The following is a 22826-nucleotide window of genomic DNA, read 5'->3' on the forward strand; positions in this document are numbered from 1 at the left end:
AGCTGCTGCGTTCGTTCTGCTTTATTAGGGACCAGCAAAGGTTCGGCTCTGTGGAGCCTTACAGGGCAATGAACAAGACTAATTTTTACCCAAGGGCAGGGGGAATTTAAATTACGTAAGTGTGCTCTGGCCCTTCTCTACATACCACACACATCAGTTGCAGCCCTAACTTTCCTGGGTAGCCTCTAAAGTACTCCTGACTGGGAAAGATTCAGGTTCCCCTACTCTGACCTGATGGCCCACTCTGAGCCCCAACAGCTTTGCATAAAGGGCATGATCACCTCTGAGTAGCGTCAGGGGACTTGGGCTAGACTACTTATACCCTAGTGAGCAGCTTAAATCACAGAGCCGTACATCTGTATAACACTACCACCAATGCGAGGCACTGGCATGCAGGGAAATGATGGAGACAGCTGGGAGTGCAGGGGTGGCTGCCCTGTACTGTTCTCACACTGCACACTTTCTAACTGTGCTGCCTTGTATGAGCCTCGGCTTCAGATGAGACATGAGAAGCCACCGAACACTCCTCCAAGATTATAAACAACAGGCCTGGCATGCAGCGAAAAACTTTGGCTCTATATTTAAACCTTGACTGAGGTCGCTTCCTTTTCCCGGCAGCTCCCCACACCCCCATTTGCTCTTATTTGCATGCAGTCATGACTAAGGCGCATTGGGGTTTAAGGTTAAAGGGGAAATAGCCACACATCTGCTTGGCAGGAAATTCCACCGTGGGCGACCTTTCACATGGCTTTTACAGTGCAGCGTCAGAGCAGGCAGCTAGAATCCTGCTAGCAAAGCAGTGGCAGCTGCCTGTAAGAGATCGCCAGAGCGGAAGGAGCTGGGACAGTCTGAGGGTGTCGAAACTTCAGCACAGGGGCCTCTGGATTGGGGGTGGGAGAGACAGGGGAAGGGGAAAGAAAAGCCCAGAGTGGGATGAGCAAGCACAGAGCACTCCCCCTCTCCACCACTGTATCAGAGTTTGGGTTTTGCACTGCTGTGCAGGATTTGGACACCACTAGGGGTTTTCCCCCCTAACATCCTGAAAGGGCATCACAGCTCCACAGTGCTTCCTGTCCCAGAAGACTTCCTCCCACCTTCACGTGAAGTTTCTCAGGCTTTCCCATTCTGGTGGGCGCACATAAGTGAGACACACTCCACAGCACTAGCCCAAGTCTCAGGTTATTCTGCTTTTCTATAGCAAAAAGACCAGTGTCTCCAAGCCCTTTAGGTACTCTATTTTCCTAATTCTCCAATCACCCTACGAGGTACAGCAGACTAACGACAGGAATCGCTCCCCCAGCACTGAAATGCAGCCCTACTCGAGTGAGGCATGGCAGAAATTTAACAGCAGCACAGTGATGCCACACAACAGCTTACTTTTTAGGGGTCAGGCCCAACAAACAACTTTTCCTAGTGCTCCCTACAGAGACTCCTGCACAGAAGGAAAAGATGCCTTGTTAATTTATAACATCCACAAAGCTGGCAAGGAGGTGAGAAAGAGTGAGTTTCTTGAGGATATGAGTACGGTTGCCAAGTTTGATTGGATGTATTCCTGGAGGTTTCATCCCACAACAATCTCTAATTAAAGATTAAGCTTTAATTCCTGGATCCTCCAGGACAATACTGGAGGGTTGGCAATCCTAGGTATGAGTATTCCTAAGCCATTTCCAGTCCTTCACTGACACGTGTGTGTGTGTGTGAGAGAGAGAGAGAGATCACTAAACCAATCCCTCAGGCCCAGTCCTGGGAGTTAGTGGGTGATGCAGGTGGGGATGCTGAGTCAGTCAGCCTAACAGAAGCTACCTGCACACACACCTCATAAAGAGAAGAAAGGACCAGAGAGACCAGGTGATACTGGAGTGTCTGGACTGCACAGGCAGGAAGCAAGGTACTCCAAACAACAAGAGTTATTGTTGTTTCAGTGTCATCACTTCAGCCAGGTCACAGAACGGAAAGAGCCATTAGGATCACAGATCATTCCTCTGTGGGTAGGGACTGCAGGCAGGATTGTCAAGATCCAGCAGACAGGCAGCAGACTGCATGCAGATACCCCTTGGCTTTCCAACCACAGAGCCCCTAGCAAGTGTTTAGCGCTCACTGGGGCTCATTTCAAGGTATGCAGTGGCTCCTGTAGCCAACAGGCCGTGTTCTGTGGTCAGGTGCTTGGATTCCGCAGTTATGGTGCAGCCAGACAAAAATTCTGTGGCAGCTTCAATTACGTTTAGTGCAGTAAGACACTCAGAGAAAGGTTGGGGCTGATCACTAGGATGGTCATTTCCATTTATTTTACTCTGCCTAATACATTCTGTATTCAACATGTGACTGATTTTCATAGTGACCTGTTACTGCACTGAAAACGTGTGGGGGTAGGAAGCTAGGTCCATAGTGTTTTGTAGGTCCATAGTGGGAAATGGGGCATCTGGCACTGGGACGGCAGCTTACTGACAATCACTGTGAAATAAACACAACTCAGAGCTGGAGAGACTCCCCCCAGGATTCTGGAACAACTAGTGCAGCACCTCCTCCCTTTCTTCACCCCAACCCTCACCATTCTGAAGCATAATTCTGTAACAGAAGGAATGCTGTGGCAATTCCACAGGGCTCTGCCTTCATGTGACCCTCAGAAAAGTCCTGTTGTACCGCATCACAGGTCGGCATTGAGTGAGCAAGGACAGAGATTGGGTCTATGCAGACTTGAGGGTAGCAGGGTGTTCCAAAGAGATGTCTGCAGCTTGAGCCCCCACCTCAGCTGGTCTGAGTCTCTGCAGTTGGAAGGGGGAAAATAGTCATCTCTGGGCCTGAGAGTTTGTGCCAAGCTTCAACTCTGAATGGATTTATAATGTTTATAACTGAAACTCACCCAGACCCTTAGCTACAGAGTCTTCACAGAGGAGTCACAACATATCAACATGCATGAGAGAAAAAAAATAGTAAACCCTGTGCTAACACACACAACAGCAACACCTCGAGCAGCCCCCCTTGCCCAGAAAACATGGGGGGGAGGTCGGGGCGCCAGCATTGACCCTTCCTCCCTGAGACATAAAGAGTCAGAAGGGACCACCAGATCATCTAGTCTGACCTCCTGTACGTCACAGGCCACCAGCACCTGCACATTGAACCCAACAACTGAAATGAGACCAAGGTATTACAGCCCTCAAGAAACGAGACTATTACATGCCACAGGCAGCGAATAGGAGGGACTGAAGTGCACCAGTGCAGGAGCCCCCCACGATGGCAGGGACATGATTGAGATACACCCAGATAATCCTAGTAAGTGACCTACACCCACACAGTGAAGAAGAAGCTGAAAAACCCCTCAACAAGGTCCCTGCCAACCTGGCCTAGGCGAAAATTCCCTCCCAACCCCACATATGGCAATTGGGTAGAGCATGTGCATGTGAGCAAGAACCTGCCAGCCAAGCACCAGAATGCTTGGTGCCCACCCCTCCTATATTCTATCTCCAGCCACAGACATCCCGGATGCTTCTGCATAAGGAGATTAAAAAATGAAAACAAAACCCAGAACACATTGTGGGAGGGATCCTGTCTTGACCCCTGCAGGTGGTCTCTGGTAGTGGGAAGATGGCTGTCGTAGACACAGCCATAGCACATGAGCCACAGCAGGGAACAAAACCCAGGATTCTGGGTTCCCACAGCCCACTACTCAGCAGCACTGCCTTACATTCACTATTCATTATACTCCTCTCTCTCTCTCTCTTTCACACACACACACGATGCTGTTTCTATCCATGTCCCGCTCCAGACAGCGGGCCTGTATCGATGCTGTGTGAGTGCATTGGTGAAGCATGTCTGTTCCTTTCAGGGCTGTCTTTAAAGCCACAGAAGTCAGAAACCAGAGAAGCCCAAGAGCAGCTCCTGGGCTCATGATCACATTACAGCACAGGAAGGAAGAGGGCACTTTGATCGAGCTGAGATTGCTTTAAATGGTTTCCATGCCAGTATCTAAGCCACTGGAATTAGCGCCCCATCTCCCCACATCCAGAGGCACTTCCTGTCCCGGACACTGTGCCAGAGTAACAGAGGATGGATGGCCTGGATCCTTCTGTGTGTGCAGAGGTGCAGGCTGGGCTGCCCCCAGAGTAGCAAGTCACCTTGCCTAGATACCACAGAAAGCAGCACCCTAGAAATATGCAGAATACTCTCCCCCTGCTCTCGTTTGGGGAGAGGCTGTAGGAGCTCAGCTGGACCCCTTTCTGCCGGCTTACATCCCCTTGGATACAGCTCTCCTTGGGGGATGCTGGGATGACATTTTCAACAAAGGCATCTGCTACCCATCTTCTGAAATGGTAACAACCAACAGAACTTTGTGGGGAAGCACTAGAACTGGGGCTCCTGCTTCCCAAGCTGCACCACTAGCCCAAGGGCAGCAGAAGCTCTCCCCATTTGCCCCCTACCCCTTCCACTCTGCACTTGACCAGGAACACACTGCTGGTTCTGCAGCTGGTAACCAGAGGGTTAACAATGCCCAGGGAACTGCAGGAAGTCTCCTTGCTTTTGGCAGGAACAATTGGGCTATTGTGGGAGGGCAGGCAAGTGTGGGCAGATTTCTGGCACTGGGAGTTACCAAATGGGTGTACTGCTCCTGCCATGCACTCTCCTCCTCCCTGGTCAGGTACAGGAAGAGAGTGAGTACATCTCCCCGGCCCTGCACACAGATCTAGATGTGGTCAGAGCCACACAGGACACAGCAATCCGCTGCCAAAGGTTACCAAGCCATCCTGAGAAGATGCATCATGCTGCTGAACAACCTGGCTTCTATTCCCTCAACGATCATTTATTACAGGAGCCAGTGCCACATCCGAATAGAGACAGATGCATTCAAAGCTTCTAAAGTGCAGCAGGATGGTTCCTTGCTATGTTTTCTAAGCCATTGCATGCTAGCTGCAGAGCATGACTAGCAACATAACGAGCTATTCTAAAGTCAGGGGGATTGGTGCCAGGAGGTACAAGGCTCTCCCTTCACCCCACAGGCATATTCCAAGGCAGGATTCCAAACGTGGGGCAAAGGTGGTTGGCCACAGAAGCCAAACAAACAAAAAAAATTCTCGCTCCCCCTCTCCCCAACTCTGTGCTGCCAGCAGGGCACAACTGTAAGAGAACATTTGGCTCCCACCTTGGCCGGTATAGGATCTACTGCATAATTAGGAGAAAGATAAAGCAGCAGAGGTTGAAGGGGGTGTGCGTGGAAGAGGAGACAATCATCATGTTAAACAGTGAGGGGCACACAGCAGCAATTACCAGCAGCTTAGTAGGGGAGATGTCAGTAAAATTTATTACTGCTTCTGAACTGGAAAAGAGAGGAGAAGAAAGATTGAGATGGCAGAACGATGGGGACAATGAGAGGGGACAAGCCAAGCCTTAGAAACCACAACATTGTTGCCTGAAGTACACTAGAGCTTCCTGCAGCCCAGCCAAGGCTCCAGGGAAGTGCTGGGAATTGCCAAACAGCACACATGCAAGCTCCAAGGACACAAATCTCAACCTCAGACAGGAAAGAAAAGCAGCAGTGCAGGGTCCAGGTAGCAGCTGCTGCCCTTTAAGTTCATATAGTGGAAAGTCTCCTCTGGGGTGAGGGAGGATTTTAGGTGTTAATGGCACTCTGTCCCCTGCACGGCCAAGCCCTTAACCAACATTAACCTACCCTCTCAACCCCTTCAGCGAGGACAGAAAAGCACATCCCCAGGTTTCAGACGAACGCACAGAAAAGGGAAGTGACTTGCCCATGGTTACAGAGTGAGTCAGCAGCTGAGCTAGGAAAAGAACCCAGGAGTCCTGATTCCCAGACCCTGCATTGGTCCGTATCACTGAAATGTGCTGGGTTTGGCCTCCCCGAGTCACTCTGGATGTCTCATGCACTGCAGACAGAAGACACAACCACAGCCCTGTGTGAGTCAGAGTACAGACATTAACACCCCAGGATCCCAACCTGCTAGGAACAGGCACTGGTACACACCATGCTGGCTACAGTGCAGTAGAAAGCCTAGTGTGTTAATGGGTAGCTAGACATTGTGATGCGTGTCCGTCTCCACCTCCAGCCTGGACCTCCCCCCTCCATCTCCCACATAGGCTAAGTGACCAGGCTCTCTCTCATCAGCAGCTACAGTCCAGTGCCACCCACTAATCTGACAGCACTAACCTTGAAAGTGTGGCCAGTGTCTCCACTGTCCCTTCACTCGGACTTGCTCAGATACCCCTTTGGGTATCAGCCTCCTGCTCTGGCTCAGGAGCTCTGCTGGCTTCTCATTCATTTCCAGACCAAAGTTGATAATTCGATTTCTTATGTTTAGCGGCCTAAGTGGATTTGCCCGGCATCTTACATCCCTCCCTCCCCGCCCTGCTTTTCACCTGTCGGTCCAAGAGCCTTCTCCACAGCAGCTCCTGTGTCACGCCAAGTCTCAGGTGAAGACATCACTTTCCTCCTTTGCCTCTTAATTGCTCTCTTCCTCTGAAGTTACTCATCTCAGCAAAGCCCTTTGGGATACTGTGTAAGATGCACTATACAAGATAAAGAGTACAGTAGAACTTCAGGTCCCAACTGGGGAGCTCACTGCTCTTAGGGGAAGGGTTAGGGATGAGTCTGCAGCCATTGGCAAAGCACTGACAGGTTGTATTCCATGCTCCATGACCAGCTTTGCTCAACTAACTTAGTACGTTCTTCATCTAAAACATCAGGCACAGGCACTGAAGAGGTCAGATATAAGGATTTTTTTATGGAGAGGCTCAAGCACCTTCACAGGGGACTCTGCCCAGGAGCAAATGTTTCTCTAGGCTGCAATGTCTCCCCTCTCAGCAGACAAGGCAAGAGTCTGGGTGGCCATTGGCATAAACAGGGCAAGAAGGCTAGCCCTGCGATTGTTTAGATATCTCTAGTCTTGCTAATCCAGCAACTGCAGGCTCATCTGAGCACTCATAGACCTAGCTCCTGGAGGCAGCTCAGAAGAGACAGACGGGCCCCAATTTAAACAAGACAAATGGAAAAATGAGCACAGCTAAGCCAACAGCCCAGGCTGACAGTGCAGAGACAGTCACATCCCCACACTCAAGGAATCAGGAGGAGCATGTTACTGTGGATTTCCAAGCTGGATCACTAATTGATCTGGATGCCAGTGTGACTCGCAGAGACAGAAGGGAAAGGACCACGCATATTTGGATTTGGTTGTTATGTGGGTCCTCGCAGCTCACTTCTGGAACAGAGATTCTGTGCTTGTGCCTTTAAAGGTGGTTCCAAAGACCACACAAGGGCTAAATCCACCTATAAATATCAGTTCCCAGCAGGGCTGCTGCTCTGAACCCTCCAGCCATCTGTTCTTGCGTTCCCCCGTCTAAGATTGTAACATCTGAAATACGTTCCAAACTCTTAGGAGTCCTCCCAAAAATAGACTACAGCTGGCTTAGCTCTGCTGCTTGTCCATGTGTGTGCATGAGCATGTCAGTGTGTGTGTGTGAGCTTGCATCCATGTGCATGTGACCAAGACCGCAAGTGTGAGAGTGAGCAAGTGTACCCATGTCAGCGGGAGTCTGTATGCATGGGAATGCCTGCTTGAGCATATCTATGTAAACCTGTACAAGCATGCCCATACCAGTGGGAGTCTGTATTTGCATGCACATGAATGTGCATGTGTCAGCGTGCCCACACCAGCGTGTGTGGACGTGAATGTGCCCACATAAGCATGTCTGTCTGTGTGCAGAAGAGGCCCATGGGGAATGTGTAACTCTTGCCATGCTGCATTCTCTGGTGTCAAGGGGAGGCATGGTAGAAACCAGAGACCCACGCTGAGGCCTTCTTTGTATCACTTTGTATCACTGCTGAAACTACACTATTGTGACAGGCAGGTATCCAGCCACTGTTCATTTTGACGATTCCCTGGATACTTCTGAGAGATCCCTATATTCACCCCTCACCCACTGTCCCCAAGCCCTCACAAGGGCCCATCCAGACAATGGGTGCAGGCAGTGAGTACATGGGGGTTCCATTCACCAAAACAGGGGTGGAGGATGGGGTATCTGGGGTATTCTGTCTCCTGGCTGCCAAGCCCTGTAAACTAAACAGAATCAGCCTTGGACATCAGAACCTGGTTAGAAAGGTGACTGAGGCCCTACCGGGGTGGGGCTGCAGCCAGAGCCATGCTAGCTACCACCACAGCACACCACACTTGGGCATGGCTGGTGGCTGCAGGGTTTCCCCAACCAATGTGTACATAGGCAAGTCTTCTATTATGTACATTGCACCTGACTGAATTCCCACACACTCTGTCGGGTCCTCTCTCTTTCTCTCTTTAGGGACTCATACAGCTCCCCAACTGTAGTGTCTGAGCCTCATAAATATCAGGGGATTTACCTTCACAACCCCCTCTGTTACTAAACCCATTCTACCGAAGGCGCAACAGGCACAGAGAGATTCAGCAACTTGCCTGAGGTCAGACAGGGTTGCCAGTGGAGCTGGAAACTGAACACAGATCTCCTGAGTCCCAGCCCAGTACCTCACCACAAGCCCATGTTTCCTTTCTAAACACCCTGCATTAGTTTGCCATAGGGCTCTGCCAGGGGCCAGACAATTCCTCCCCAGCCCATGCCGGTCAAGAGGACTCGGAGCAGCTATGCTTGCAGCCTGAGTTGGGCCTGTGTTTTGGAATGAAACCCTCCTTGCTCCTAAGGAGACTTTCTCCAGTCTCATTTTAAACAAGTTTAATCTCCAGGTTAAAAAAAACCCACCCTGACCAGAATTCACAGAGAGGAACCGTCACAAGACCATGACCTGCCTTTGGCTAACCCAATACTCCAGGATAAAAACATAGAGCACATGACCACAAAGCATTGAAGGCAAAAATGAAGGCCAGTCAGCAAGTTCCCATTTCTTCATAATGAAGGCTAATCAAGGCTTAGCGAATACCCAGATTTTGCTTCCAGCGATCTCCAGGGTGACTATGTCTCCCCCAACAATTTGGCTGGGGTCATATACAGTGAAACTAAAAAAACAGCAGGGCCGGGGATCAGGTCATGGGGCCCAAGGGTTCTACTTTTATTGAGATTATGGCCCCAGAAGGAATCTCCAGGATAGCAACCCTGGTCACACGTAGCACCATGGAGTGGATCAGCCACAGCACAGCACATGCGGGACTGGACCTGCCTTTCAGACACACAGTCGTGGTGTCTGGGAAGTGTGCTGGGTTACCAAACCTGGGGGAATCTTTTCTAGCTGTTTATTACCAAGACATAACAGGACTAAAGTTACTAGCTATGATGGATGCTGCCACCCATCCAGCCCGGGGGCACTGCAATTAACTATAACATGCTGTCAATCAGCTTTCCATTTAAGATGCTTAAAAAGAGACAAAATGACTGCCAGCGATGGTCAAATAGTAGAAAATACTACTATCCCACAACTTGCCATGGGATTTGCCATATGCGTCACTGGCTGAAGAACCATTGCACTAATATGTTACTTGGCCCTACAGAATCAAGAGGACAGAGTTAAGGAGCAGAAGTAGATTCAAAGTAGAACAAGGTCCAGATCCAAATCTGCAAGCTGCCCAAAAGCTCAGGAACCCCCCCCCCCCCCCCCACACACACACGAAGTAGATTCAAAGTAGAACAAGGTCCAGATCCAAATCTGCAAGCTGCCCAAAAGCTCAGGAACACACACACACACACACACACTTCTTGCTATCACCAGCCCCTGAAAGGATCTCTCTATCTCCAAAACTGAGTGGTCTCGCCCACCTTCAAGTTTTTTATATGCCCAAGACACGACCAGTTAAACATGGGATCCAGCAATGGATGTTATGGACCAGATTTTCCCCAAGAACCTAGCACCTGACATGCACCCCAAATCTGGCCCCAATTTTGGGCACTAAGCATTTGAAATTCTGGCCCTAAAGTTTCAGCCTTCTGGGAAACAGCCACATATGCAGAGCCATCTCAACAGACCGAGTCAACACAGCCCTAGAATCTTCCCTGAGAGGGAAAAAAAAAATAACCCATTGATCCAGTTATCGATTGAATGCAGGAGTTTGTTTGTGTTTGTTTTAAAGTTTGCCATGGGTCAGACCTTGTTACAAATGTCTTTCCTAGTGATTACGTTAGAAACAGGCTGTGCCAAGCTCCGGTCACCTGCCTGGGGAGAAACATGAAGGCAGGTGTGAAAGTTAAATAGTCCCTCGGGGACCCTTCCCTCCTCCCACTCCTTCACCATTAAAAACAATTGCTAGGATGGAAGAACACTACCAACAGCTGTAGTGTGGGCCACAAAACAGTGTGTGCCCTGTAGGAAAGAGTGGATCAGGCAGTGCAACAACTGCTTACGGTACAAAATGTCAAAGGGGACCGATTGCCATGAAGTTTAGATGGGATTTCCGTTTGGTTGGGGGCAGGAGAGGAGGTTTGGGTGGAGGGGTTTAAACAATCCTGCCATTAACAAATCCATGTTCATGGTTCTTTTCCTTCATTTCAGAAAGAATGACTGGGATTTAAAGATTTCTGCAGCATTTGTAACCCAACCATTGCAGCACTAGGCTAGGACAGGAGAGCCAGAAAGGGAAACTGATCAGAAAATCATGGAACTAACCAATCTTCCAACAGAATGGCAAAAAGCAAAACACAGGAATAGCGAGGATGAAGCTGGTTTTCAGAACAATCTCTGGGGTTACTGCCAACGTCAGTAATTACTGTAATTATCATGTTGAACATACATTCTCAGCGCTGTGACTGGCCAAGCTCACGTTTGCACCAAAGCCAGCAGACTGCAGTTTTCTCACTGAGGTGCCTCCTATTAAGCTCCCAAATAAAGGTGCCAGTTCTCAGAGCTTCTGAGTAGACACAGCTCCCACTGAAGTCAGCAGCGTTAGGTGCCCAGGGCTGGAATTGTTGGTCTACACTTCTAAAGCACTGAGATGCATCTGAGCAGCCTGCAGGTCATTGTGACTTAATTAATGTCTCCTCCTCCAGTCCTTAACAGGGCTCCTGGCCCCTGTTCACCTTCTCTCTCTCAAGCTCTACTGATGTGAGCTCAGCAAGCCACTACTGCAACACTGAGGGGTGGATTTCTACAGCCAGATGCAAAAAATAAAATAAAATAAATAAATAAATAAAAAAATCCAAATTTTGTTCATTGGGGGACTTTGGTGTTTATGAAAACAACAAACTAAAGGCACTGAGTATTGCCAGGCATAGTACAGACAGGACCCCACGCCACACAGCTCTGCCAATGCATCTTGGGCCAGCAGTCATAACACCCTGGAGAGAAGATCAATTCATCTCATTGGTTGCAGAATGTATCGGATTAGCGGATTAGCCACACTCTGTTAGGGGGCCTTTTCAGGTATTGATAAAAAGGGGGATTATTTGAAGACCATTAAATATGTTTAAGGAAATCTGGTGCTAGACAGGACTGGGCTTTCTGACCAGAGACATAGGTCCACAGGCATTAACCCTTCTTTCTCCCTACACCTACTGAAGCAGGGGTAACTGGGTTTTAAAGACTGAAAAGGGAATAGAAGGTAGCAGGGGCCTAGGGCTAGGCACAAGCAGGTGCACTGTGTATTTCCCCAGGCAGCTGTACTAGCGGATTCTCATCCTAACCCTGGAGCACCTCTTCCTGTCCCAGCTCCAGGGGTCCAGGCCCTCCATAGCTCTGCCAATACCCCTCACTCTTGATCTGCACTACCCTATTTGATTCCAGTCCTAGAGTCTCAACAAAGCTCTGCCAACACATTCCAGCTGTCACCTGTATCGCTTGCCCGCTCACCCCCACCAGGTTATCCCAGTTCCTGAGCAAACTCTTGCCTTGCCTACACTGCAACATGTTCACAGCTGTACTCAAACATGGTAAAAAAAAGTTACCCACCTTCTCGTAATCCTTGTTCTTCAAGATGTGTTGTTCATGTCCATTCCAATCAGGTGTATGCGTGTGCACGTGCACAGTAGCCAGAAGATTTTTCCCATAGCAGCATCCATCAGGTCAGTCTGGGCGCCCCCCTCATGGCGCTCAATATAGAGCCCTGCCGAACATGCCAACCCCTCAGTTCCTTCTTGCCGCCTACTCCAACAGAGAGGCAGGAATGTGGGTATTGGAATGGACATAAACACCACATCTCGAAGAACAATTGTCACAAGAAGGTGAGTAACCATTTTTTCTTCAAGTGCTTGTTCATGTCAACTCCAAATCAGGTGACTCTCAAACCCAGGTTTAGGTGGTGAGGTCAGAGTTTTCCACTGATTGGAGCACTGCTCGTCCGAAGGCCGCATAGTCTGTGGCCTGCTGGGTAAGCGCATGGTGTGTGGCAAAGATGTGGACGGAGGACCATGTCATGACCCTGAAGATTTCCTGAGTGAGAACCTGAGCCAGGAATACTGTTGATGAAGTGCACAGCACTCATAAATACAGAACACTATCCATGATGAAATGTGTTGTGACAACACAGGCAGTCCTTTCATTATGTCTGCCACTGACACAAATAACTGGACTGATTTTCTGAACGGTTTCGTTCTCTTGATGTAAAAGGCTAGCGCCCTGCAAACATCCAGAGACCGGGGTCTCTGCTCCCTGCTGTTGGAATGTGGCTTAGGATAGAACACCATGAGAAAGAGGTCCTGGTTGATGTGAAATTGTGACACAACCTTCGGGAGGAAAGCAGAATGAGGCCTGAGTTGAACCTTGTCCTTACAGAACACAGTGTAAGGAGGCTCTGATATTAGAGCCCTGAGCTCAGACATCCTCCTGGCCAAGGTTATTACTACCAGGAACGCCACCTTGTAAGAGAGGTAGAGCAGGAACCACGTCACTAATGGTTCCAAGGAGGGTCCCATGAGCTTAGAAAGGACTAGGTTGAGGTCCCAGGCAGGGACAGGCTGATGGACGTTAGGGTATAGACTGTCGAGCCCTTTTAAAAACCAGCAGACCATAGGGTTAGCAAACACAGAGTGGCCCTCAACACCTGGTTGAAAAGACTAGATGGCGGCTAAGTGCACTCTTATTGATGACAACGAAAGCCCATGCTGCTTCAGATGGAGGACGTAGTCCAGAGTAAGCAGCACTGAGGCTAGCATCGGGGATGAATGGCACAGTGCCGACCATACTGAAAATCTCGCCCACTTGGCAAGGTATGTGGCTCTTGTAGAGGGTTTTCTGCTGCCTTGTCTAACCTGATCTGAACAGGAAAGCTCCATTGGGTTCAACCATGGAGCTTCCATGCCATGAGGTGAAGTGACTCGAGGTTCAGAAGTTGAAGTTGGCCATGATCTTGTGTCAGAAGGTCCGGGAACAGTGACAGGGTGATCCGGGCTTCCACGGACATGGCTAGGGGAGATGTGTACCAGCGCTGACGGGGCCAGGCTGGCGCTATCAATATGACCTGAGCTTGTTCCCTCTGGATCTTGAGGACCACCTTGTGAACCAGCGGTATGGGCAGAAAGACAACCTCCCCAGTGGAGGAGGAACGCACCCACGCTGGAGCCCATTTGTTGCTGTAGAACATTGCTGTTGTATTGTCTGTCATGACTGATACACGTTGCCCCATTAAGTGTGCCCGGAAGGTATGCCACACCAGACGCACCGCTCTAAGTTCTCTGACACTGATGTGGAGACCCAGGTCTGCCTGAGATCAGAAGCCTTGAGTCCTGCGGTCTCCCAGATGTGCTCCCCAGCCCAAGTCTGATGCATCCGTCACTAGCGACGGAGACGGCTGAGGAATGGCAAAGAAGACCCCTGAGCATATCTCCTGAGGGCTGAACCATCACAGGAGGGAGTCAAGGACTGGGCCAGGCAGGGTCACGACCCTGTCCAAGCTGTCCTGGGCTGGGCGATACACTGATGCCAGTCATGACTGAAGAGGTCAAAGCCTGAGTCTGGCGTGCTGCACCACATAGGTACAGGCAGCAGTGTGTCTAAGAAGCTTCAGGCACTTTCTCGCTGTGGTGGTGGTGGGAAACTGTCTGAGGCCTTGAATTAGATCAGTCAGGGCCTGAAACCTTGCTTCTGGCAGATATGCCCTGGATTGGGTCAAGTCTAGTACTGCCTCTATGAACGCTATCCACTGGATGGGGGACAGAGTCGATTTTGCTTTGTTTAGAACGAGACCTAGGTTGGTGAAGGTGGCTCTGATGAATCTGACCTGAGCTTCCACTTGGGTCCTGGAGTGGCCCCTGATCAGCCAGTTGTCAAGGTATGGAAACACCTGTACCTGGTGCCTGTGCAAGAACACGGCGGCGACTGCCATGCACACGGTGAAGACTCAATATGCTGCTGAGAGGCCGAATAGAAGGATGGTAAATTGGTGGTGGGTACTGTTGACCACGAACCTGAGATACTTCTTGTGGCGCTGAGTGATTGAGATATGAAAATATGCATCCTTCAAGTCAAGGGCGGCATACCAGTCTGCTGGATCCAGTGAGGGGATGATGGAGGCCAAGGAGATCATGTGGAAACTGAGTTTCTTCACCAACTTGTTGAGTTCTTGCAGGTCCAAGATAGGCCCGAGGGAGCCTTTGGCTTTCGGTATTAGGAAATACCGGGAATAAAAGCTCTCACCCCTATTCTCCTGAGCAATGTCCTCCACTGCCCCTAGAGATGGGAGCAACTGCACCTCCTGGATAAGGAGCTGCTCGTGAGAAGGGTCCCTGAAGGGGGACGGGGAAGGAGGGTGGAAGGGCAGGGAGACACATAATTGGATGGAGTATCCCCTCTCTATCGGGTGGAGCACCCAGCGGTCCGAAGTGATACGGGACGATGCATGGTAGAAAGGGGACAGTCGGGAGGAAAAGGTAAGGCAGGGTAGATCCAGTTTCTGTTCTGGTGCGCCATCCTCAACCACACCTTCAAAAGGACGATTTGGGTCTGGAAACTGGTTTGGATTGGCCAGAGCCCTTGCCTGAGGACGAGTGTTGTCTTTTCCTGCCACTCCTATCCTGTCTCTCAGAACTGGAAGAGACCTTGAAAGGTCAACAAGTCCAGTCCCCTGCCTTCACAGCAGGACCAAGTACCATCAGATTTTTGCCCCAGATCCCTAAATGGTCCCTTCAAGGATTGAACTCACAACCCTGGGTTTAGCAGGCCAATGCTCAAACCACTCCTGTTCCTCCTCCGAGAACCATCCTGGCGATTCTGCTAATAGAACCTCAGAGGAGGTTGTGGCCTAAAGTGTTTCCACAGTGTGGCAGGAGTGTGAAGGCCCAAACACCAAAGGGTGGCTCGTGAGTTTTTCAGACTATGCAGCCTCTTGTCTGTCTTTTCAGAGGAAAAAAAAAAAAAAGAAAGAGTCACACCCTCAAATGGGAGGTTCTGAATGGTCTGTTGGACCTCATAAGGGAGCACCAAGACTTGGGGCCAGGAGCCCCTTCTCATGGCCACTCCAATAGCCATGACCCTAATGGTGGCATCAGAAGAAGTGAGTTTTTTTTTACCCACGAAAGCTTATGTCCAAATAAATCTACTAGTCTTTAAGATGCCACAGCACTCCTTGTTGTTTTAGTGGATACAGACTAACACGGCTACCCCCTGATACTTGGCATCAGCACCATCCAACATGGCCTGGAGGGAAGCCTGGGAGACTAGCTTTCCCTCCTCCACCAAGCCCAAGAACTCGACTAGGGAGTCTGAAGGGAGGAGCTCTGCAAATTTGGCCATTGCTACACAGGTGTTATAAAAGTACCTGCTGACGATGGCCTGTTAGTTCGAAATATGGAGCTGAAGACCCCCTACAGAGTAGACATTTCTCCTGATAAGGTCAAGTCACTTAGCCTCCCTGTTTTTAGGGGAGGGCTCCTGGAAACCCAGCTACTCACACTGATTAGCAATGTCCATGATAAGAGAGTTGGGAGGTGGGTAAGAGTACAAATGTTCATAGTCCTTGGAGGGCATGAAATAACACCTCTCACTGTGCTTGGCAGTGGGCAGCAAGGAAGCTGGCGTCTGCCACTGGGTCTTGGTGGTATCCACAATAGTTTTAATCAGTGGTAGGGCAATACAAGAAGGTCCTGAGGGGGCGAGGATATCCACCATGGGATCAACCTCCTCGACCACCTCCTCAGCCTTAATCCCCAGACGCTGAGCAGCAACTCTTGTAATGCCCTGTTGTCCTCAAGCACTGGGGCAATGGCTGGCTGTGCCTGCCAATGCCTCATCCAGAAATGACGAGGAGGAAGCCCCTATAAACAGAGGATGCTCCCTGCCATCAGCTCCCATGGGGTCCTGTGACTCTTGGGGCAATGTCAATGCCGATGGAGCGCCCGTCGGTGCCGGGGCTGTCAATGCCAAACTCAGCGTTGGCATGGGCACCAGAGACACTGGTGGTACAGCTGGTGGAGCCAGTGCCGAACCAGCTGCCTGGTGGCGGGCCCATTGTCTGTGCTGCTCTCGGTGCAAAGGTTGCCATCGGTGCCAAAAATGCTGTTGGTGCCAGCACAGAGGTTGAAAGAGTTGCCGGTGCTGGAGCCAACGATGGTGCTGCAGCTGATGGCGTTGGCATGTAGACAGACGCTGAGGTGAGCTGTGTGGTTGACGGCAGGACGAATGTGGTCGAGGCCACTGAAGAAGCTGCAGAGCAGTGCTGTTCCCTTCCTGGCTTTGGTGAAAGTCCCAAGGGGTCCAGAATGGCCTATGTGGTGAATTCTGCCACTGTGGTGGCCATGATTGGGGCTCCTGCCCGTCTCTCCCTGACCTCAATCATCGGCTCCCACTCTTCCAAGAGCAGTAGGAATCAGACTCTGACTCCAGGCTTTGGTGCCTCAAGTGTTGAGAGTTTGGGGAGTGACTAGGCTGTCTGAGTGGGCCGGTGCTGAAGGATGTGGAGAGGGGGAATGCCTGGACATCATTGCAGGCTTCCCTCCACTCCACCTGGGGGCAGGATGGGATCGCCAGCGCAGGAGGTTCCTCCCTCCTAGAGGGAGAGAATGGCACCGTAAGATACGGCAGAGCCCAAGCGGCTTCAAAAGCTTCCAGCGTCGAAGGAAGCAGCAGCTGCTGGCACGTAAGTGAATGCGGGGGGCACAGACTCAACTGCTTCATCTGGGCAGGAGTCAACAAGGCCCCAGTGGGGGATCCTGAGCTGTGGCCTGCCTCGGGTCTCACTTCCTTAGATTTAGCCGGAGGTGACCAACTATCCAGCTTTTTCTTCTGGGGCAATGACGAATGAGATTGGTGCCTGCTAGACCTTGGGAGGCGCCATACCGGTGCCAAGCATCCCGGGACAAGTCCTTTCTCTGCACCGAACTCTATGACAGCGCCGGGGTGCTCCACGTCGACGAGGAAGTGTTAGGAGCCAGGTCCCCTGAGCTCAGGTCTGAATGTGGGTGTAGAGCTGCCTCCATGAGGATCACTTTAAGCCATTACTCCCTTTCTTTAAGAGTTCTAGGGCAGAACTCGCGGCAGATCTTACAGTGATCCTTTTGGTGACCTCCCCTAGGCTCTGTAAACACAGGGAGTGTGGATTGCTCTTTGGCATGCACTTTGCGCAGACCACACAGTTTTTAAACTCCGGGGACCATGGCACATCACAGCTCCAGGGAGTTGGAAGGTGGGTGGAGACCCCGCCAACAACTGTAATCACTAACTAAAAGGATAAACTAACTATATACAAACAACTGGAGTTGAAAGCGCTTGCTAAAGCAAGGGCTGCACGAAGTTCCAGTCACTGTCACTGGCGGCAAGAAGGAACTGAGGAGGTGATGGGTCGGCAGGGCTCTATATTGAGCGCCATGAAGGCGCGACTCGAGGGCGCACCTGGACCAACCCAACGGATTCTGCTATGAGAAAAATCTTCCAGCTACCGTGCATGTGCGCACACACGTACCTGATTGGAATTGACATGAACAACCACTCAAAGAAGAACATTGCGTAGCGTACACAGGACCATGGCCATTGAATCAAAACGGGAAAATGATTTATTTGTGGACAGACACCTTTAGGGAAGAGGACAGCCATTTCTCTAGCGTCCAGCTTCCCTGGTGCAGAGCAGGGGGCTGAGGTGAAAGCTACAGCTTAGATCCATGGGAACCCTCAGCAACTTCTCTTCTTTGCATTCCCAACCTTTATTACACATCTTAAGTTCACTTCATTTCAATGGAGTGAATTCTCTTTACAAGAGGATTTATTTCCCCTTTTCCATTTCTTAGCCCATCACATCCTCTTCTGCTAAAATAAAAAAAACAGTAAATCAATTTCTCTCCTTCCTTGCCTTGGAAGTATGGATTGCAATTGAGCGGTGATATATTACGTGAGAAAGCAGCAAACTAGTTCAGACCAGTGTGAATATCCTCAAATACCCGCATGGCTCACAACAGCCAACCGGCTCCTTGCATTTATGCAGGCCCCTCGCTCAAGCACACAGAAGCCAGAGTAAGGCTGAAGCATTTGCCAGCATTTGTGCGTTTATAATAATAAAATCCAAACACACAAATGAAGAAAACCTACCTCAGAAACTGATTGGCCTATTTGCATTAGAAATGTAATCTCACCCCAGGGGGTCTCCTTGCCCTGTTAAACAAGTGCTGCTACTGTGAGGTGCTGTGCACCACAATTTCTGTGCACCCCAATGGGAGTCTGATTGCACGCAATATCGCTCTTGATATGGCACACGGTGAAAAATGGAGACGTAGGGCAGCCATGAATGCTCAGTGCAGCAAGGAGCTGACTTGGCAGCAACAGGAGATGTCAGTCACCTGCTTCAATGCTACCCACTGTCTCCCCACTCGCCCAGAACATGTCACTGGACTGCCCACAGAAGCACTATTGAAGTTAGACAGGCAAGAGCCAAACCACAGCCAACAAGGAACCAAATGCTCCCTCCTTCCCATGCACCCTGCTTTTCTCCACGTTTAGATGTAGCTGGATAGTGAGGGTAGGAATAGTTACATGGCCAGAGCATGGCCGCCCAGGACAAGAGATTGTCCTGGCTCCCTGCTTGGAAAAGGAGATCACTCTCCCCTCCTGCTGCAATTGTTCACTCCACAAGGACAATCAGACAACTAGCGAGTGCTTCTCCATTCCCATTTGCCACATGCCACTGCGCACACACGTTGGCACATGGGCCTGCTGGCACCTCCTCCTGCAGGATGCACAGAAAGAAGAAGGGACTGTGGTCTGTTAAGAAATTTCCAAAGTGATCAGAAGTGTCCTGCCTAGTTACCCAGCACAGGGAGCCTCCCCAACAGAGCCACACAAGAGTAGGCAAGTCCCAGCATCAAAACAGAAACTCCCTTGCAATCAGAGAGCATCCAGGAGCTCCCCTATTATTTTCAAAGGGGATCTCCAGCTTGGGTGGGTTAGTGACTGTGTCAATAAAGACAGGACCTAATCATCCATTCCAAGTAGCAGCACCCTGTCCCTGCAAGCTACAGAGGGGCAAAGCACTGCCTTCCAACACCCCATCCAGGCATCTGATGGGTGCTCAGAGCAACAAGAACTGAGGGGCAGGGACTATCTACTACCCTGCACAGCAAAAAGCACAATGGGACCCCCTTCTCAGTCAGACACTAGGTGCTACCAGAATACAAATAAATCCTAATAACGGAGTCTGATGCCTCAGCTGGGATGATCCTCTTAGATGAAGCTGCAGCATGGAGACAAGTCAAGCCCTAGTTTGAGATAGTCACTAGAAACCCTCCCAATCATCTTGCAGGGCTGAGTTTGCTGCATCTGCCCCCAGACTCCAGGGTTCCACATCAGCAGTCATCGGTACTAACTGGCCCCCTTGTAATCAGCTTACTCTGATGGGCCGCATGCAGCCCACGAGATGCCCACCACTGGTCTAGAGCCCCATCCTGAAAGTTACTATTCCTCCCTAAAGCGAGCCAAAGGTGGGCTCTTTCCCCAGGGTGTCAGAGAAGCAGGAGAGATATGTGGGATTTTGGGACCTAGGAGGTAGCTCCCTCCAAGCCACCAGCAGGTTGTGCAGGTTTGACTCAACCAGCCTGAGGCCAAGAGCCATTCCTGCTAGAGCAGCAACCTTTTGGGCACGAATGCTCCTCTGCGGGAATGTGGGAGCAGGCGACAAATGCAGGGGCTGGCAGCCTTTCTGAAAGCCCTGGGGAAAAGCTGTACTTCCAAGGCTGGGTGCTCTCCCCTGGGAATTAGCAGACCTATGAACATGGTCAGTAGAGGGAGAGGCTCTTAAGCCCTCCTGCTGCTGTTCCCATACAACCCAAGACATCTCCCCAACCCCCTCTGGACGAGTTGGGGTGTGTGTGCATGTCTCAGACTCATGTACTTTGCCCTGGGAGTTGGTGCAATAGCCTGGGAGGGAGTGATGCAATTTCACCTCTGTGGGAGACAGTAACAACACTTAGCGTTCGGAGTGCTTCCCAGTGTGCACACATTAACTAATGGATCCTTGCAGCACTCAAGGATGGGTAGGCATAGACACAAGCACTGCCACCAAGCCCCAGCCACTGGCCAGACGGACAGCCACCAGCACATGAACTCTCCCCTCTGCCATCCAGATGCAAAGTTCAGCACTAGGGGAAAAGCCAAGCACATGGACATCAAGGCCAGAAGAGTTTCAAACTAAAGTGCCCAAAGCCAGGCACTTCCAGAACCAAATGGCTGATTTTCAGAAGTGCTAAGCATCCACGACTGCCATTCAGCAACTTGGACCTCCGAAAAATTAGGCCTCTCATGTTTTTAGGCTGCTAATTTTGGACACCCAAGTGTGAACACTGACCCCAAGTTTCTTTTTGAACAGCCTCCCCAGTTCTGTGCCATTCAGGCCACTTGCACTGTAAACATTTAGAAATCACAGTTTTCACCTTTCACCTCCTCTCATTCCCCAAACACCTGCCCTGTGGCTGGTGCAGCAACCCCATGCCAGAGGGCCTCCTGTGGTACAACAGGAAGAAAGGGATTAACAGGAACTAGCTTGCGTGGCCTCAGGCAACCTCTCTCCACCTCTATTAACTGTCAGTAAAATGGGGGTAATAGCTGCCTCACATGGGTGTGGGGAGGCAGCACTAACTGCACACTTAGAGACTGGTAGACAAGGTTCTAGAAAAGTGCAGAGCATTAGCTTCAGAATTTGAATTGTCCAGAGTCCTTTTGGGGCCAGGAGTTCAGCACGCAGCCTCCCATCTCTTCAGAAACTCCAGCATTGTGGGTTAGAGAGTGTGACAAAAACAAGCTGCCACATAGCATCCTTTCCTTTTAGACTGATTCTCAGAACAAAAACCAGCTTCCACTTGTCCCAGCCCTGAGAAGGAGTGAGGCAGAAAGAGGTTTGTTATGAATACATGAAACTGTCGCTAAGTGAAGAAAAAGAAGAAAAAAAAAATACCAAGGGGAGAAGGAGGGAGGGGACAGAAACCACATTTTTATTTCTGGTGGCCAGCCAGCCGACTGACTCAGCCAGTTTGGTCTCCTGCCACATAAATTTAAAAACAAAACCCAGCTCTCAGAGAGGGGAGAGCAGGGGATTCAGATGAATGTGCTTTTTTGTTGACTGCAAATGGATTCTAGACCAGCCCAATATGTATTCAGGAAAATGGTTTCTCTATCACACTTTGTCAGTAGGGTCTCAGGGAGCACAGGTCTCTGGCCACTCTGCCCTCTGAAAATGCCTTGGTTTGAAAATAAGTAAAATAAAACCCCAAGGCTAAACTAAGGTCTGCTCCCCCTGCAGATCCCTCAAGATCTTGAAAGAGCTGGGAGAAAGTAATACTTGTTTGATACATGCTCCCCTAGCCCTGGTAATGTCTATCTTATAGGGGGAAAATAGCCAAGCCAAAGCAATATGCAGTGGGAGAGCTGTTCCTGAGAAGTGGGTTTGGCTTTGTGCATGTGTCTAGAAGTGAGAATGACTTGGTTTCTTTCTTGCCAGTGCAATGATCCACAGGTACCGGGTCTGTGGCTCCAAATCTTGCACACTGCAGGTGTTTCCCCACCTTCCGGGAGACCCACAGTCGGTCTGAGAAATCTGCATATAAGAAGCAGCAGAAGCACGGAAGAAATTGCTTTTAAATACTGACTCCTGTTTTATTTATCTGGATTCTGTAGTGCCCATGGCATGGCAGTATTTCATAATGAGTGCACAGTGTTCTCAAAGTGCAGTTCAAACATGAATAACTTTCCACACCCTCAGCTGCAGGAGCTACCTGTGTGGCAGTGCTAAGCACTGATGTACTCAGCGCAGTACCAGACACACACAGCTTACAGTCTCACCTGGAGCTATCAGTGAAGTCATAAGGGAAGGAGCACCAGCTGGCACCTCCCTGATTTCTTGTGCACAGATCACATGCTTTACAAATACTAGTTGGTGAAGTCACCTGCGTCTCCCACACAGCAATCACTCACAGAAAGGGGCCAGCTTGGCTGGAAATTAATTCTAGACTCACTGCAGGGAATGTGGAGGGAGATGAATTATGTAAGGAATTGGAAAGAGTTACGTGTGGCCACTGTATTTTTATTCCCATTTGTAGATGATGGAATTGAGGCACAGAAAAGCTAAGGAATTGCACAAGCCAGTGGCAGAGCCAGGAATGAAACCCAGGAGCCCTGACTTCCTATTTCCTCATATGACCACTAAGACAAGATTGCCACTCAATGAACTACTGTAATCCAGCCCTTTAAATTGGCATTTTGTGAGCTTTTGTAGACAATGTTCCTCTCTATCAAGGTACTATCTGTAACACAAGCACCGATCCCCTTGCCACCACATTTTGTGAGGACTCTCAGTCCATAGTCAGAGCAGGCACAGGATTCTACATGTGTACACACTGGGTAAGGGTCGAGGAGAAAACTGGCAGGTGCAGAGACTCCCTGGAGGAACCATTCTGGAGAGGCCCTGACAAGGCATGCAGGCATCCCAGTGAGCACAGCACTATGC

The 22826-nt window shown here is 50.2% G+C and overlaps 1 protein-coding gene across 4 annotated transcripts in view; it reads right to left on the bottom strand.

Moving 5' to 3' along the window:
* Positions 1–22826, bottom strand: part of BCL9L (BCL9 like) — an 89354-nt gene that overhangs the window by 39465 nt on the left and 27063 nt on the right. The gene's annotated exons all lie outside the window — the stretch shown is intronic.

This window comes from Chelonoidis abingdonii, chromosome 18 (assembly GCF_003597395.2).
Source record: "Chelonoidis abingdonii isolate Lonesome George chromosome 18, CheloAbing_2.0, whole genome shotgun sequence".
Classification (NCBI taxonomy): Eukaryota; Metazoa; Chordata; order Testudines; family Testudinidae; genus Chelonoidis; species Chelonoidis abingdonii.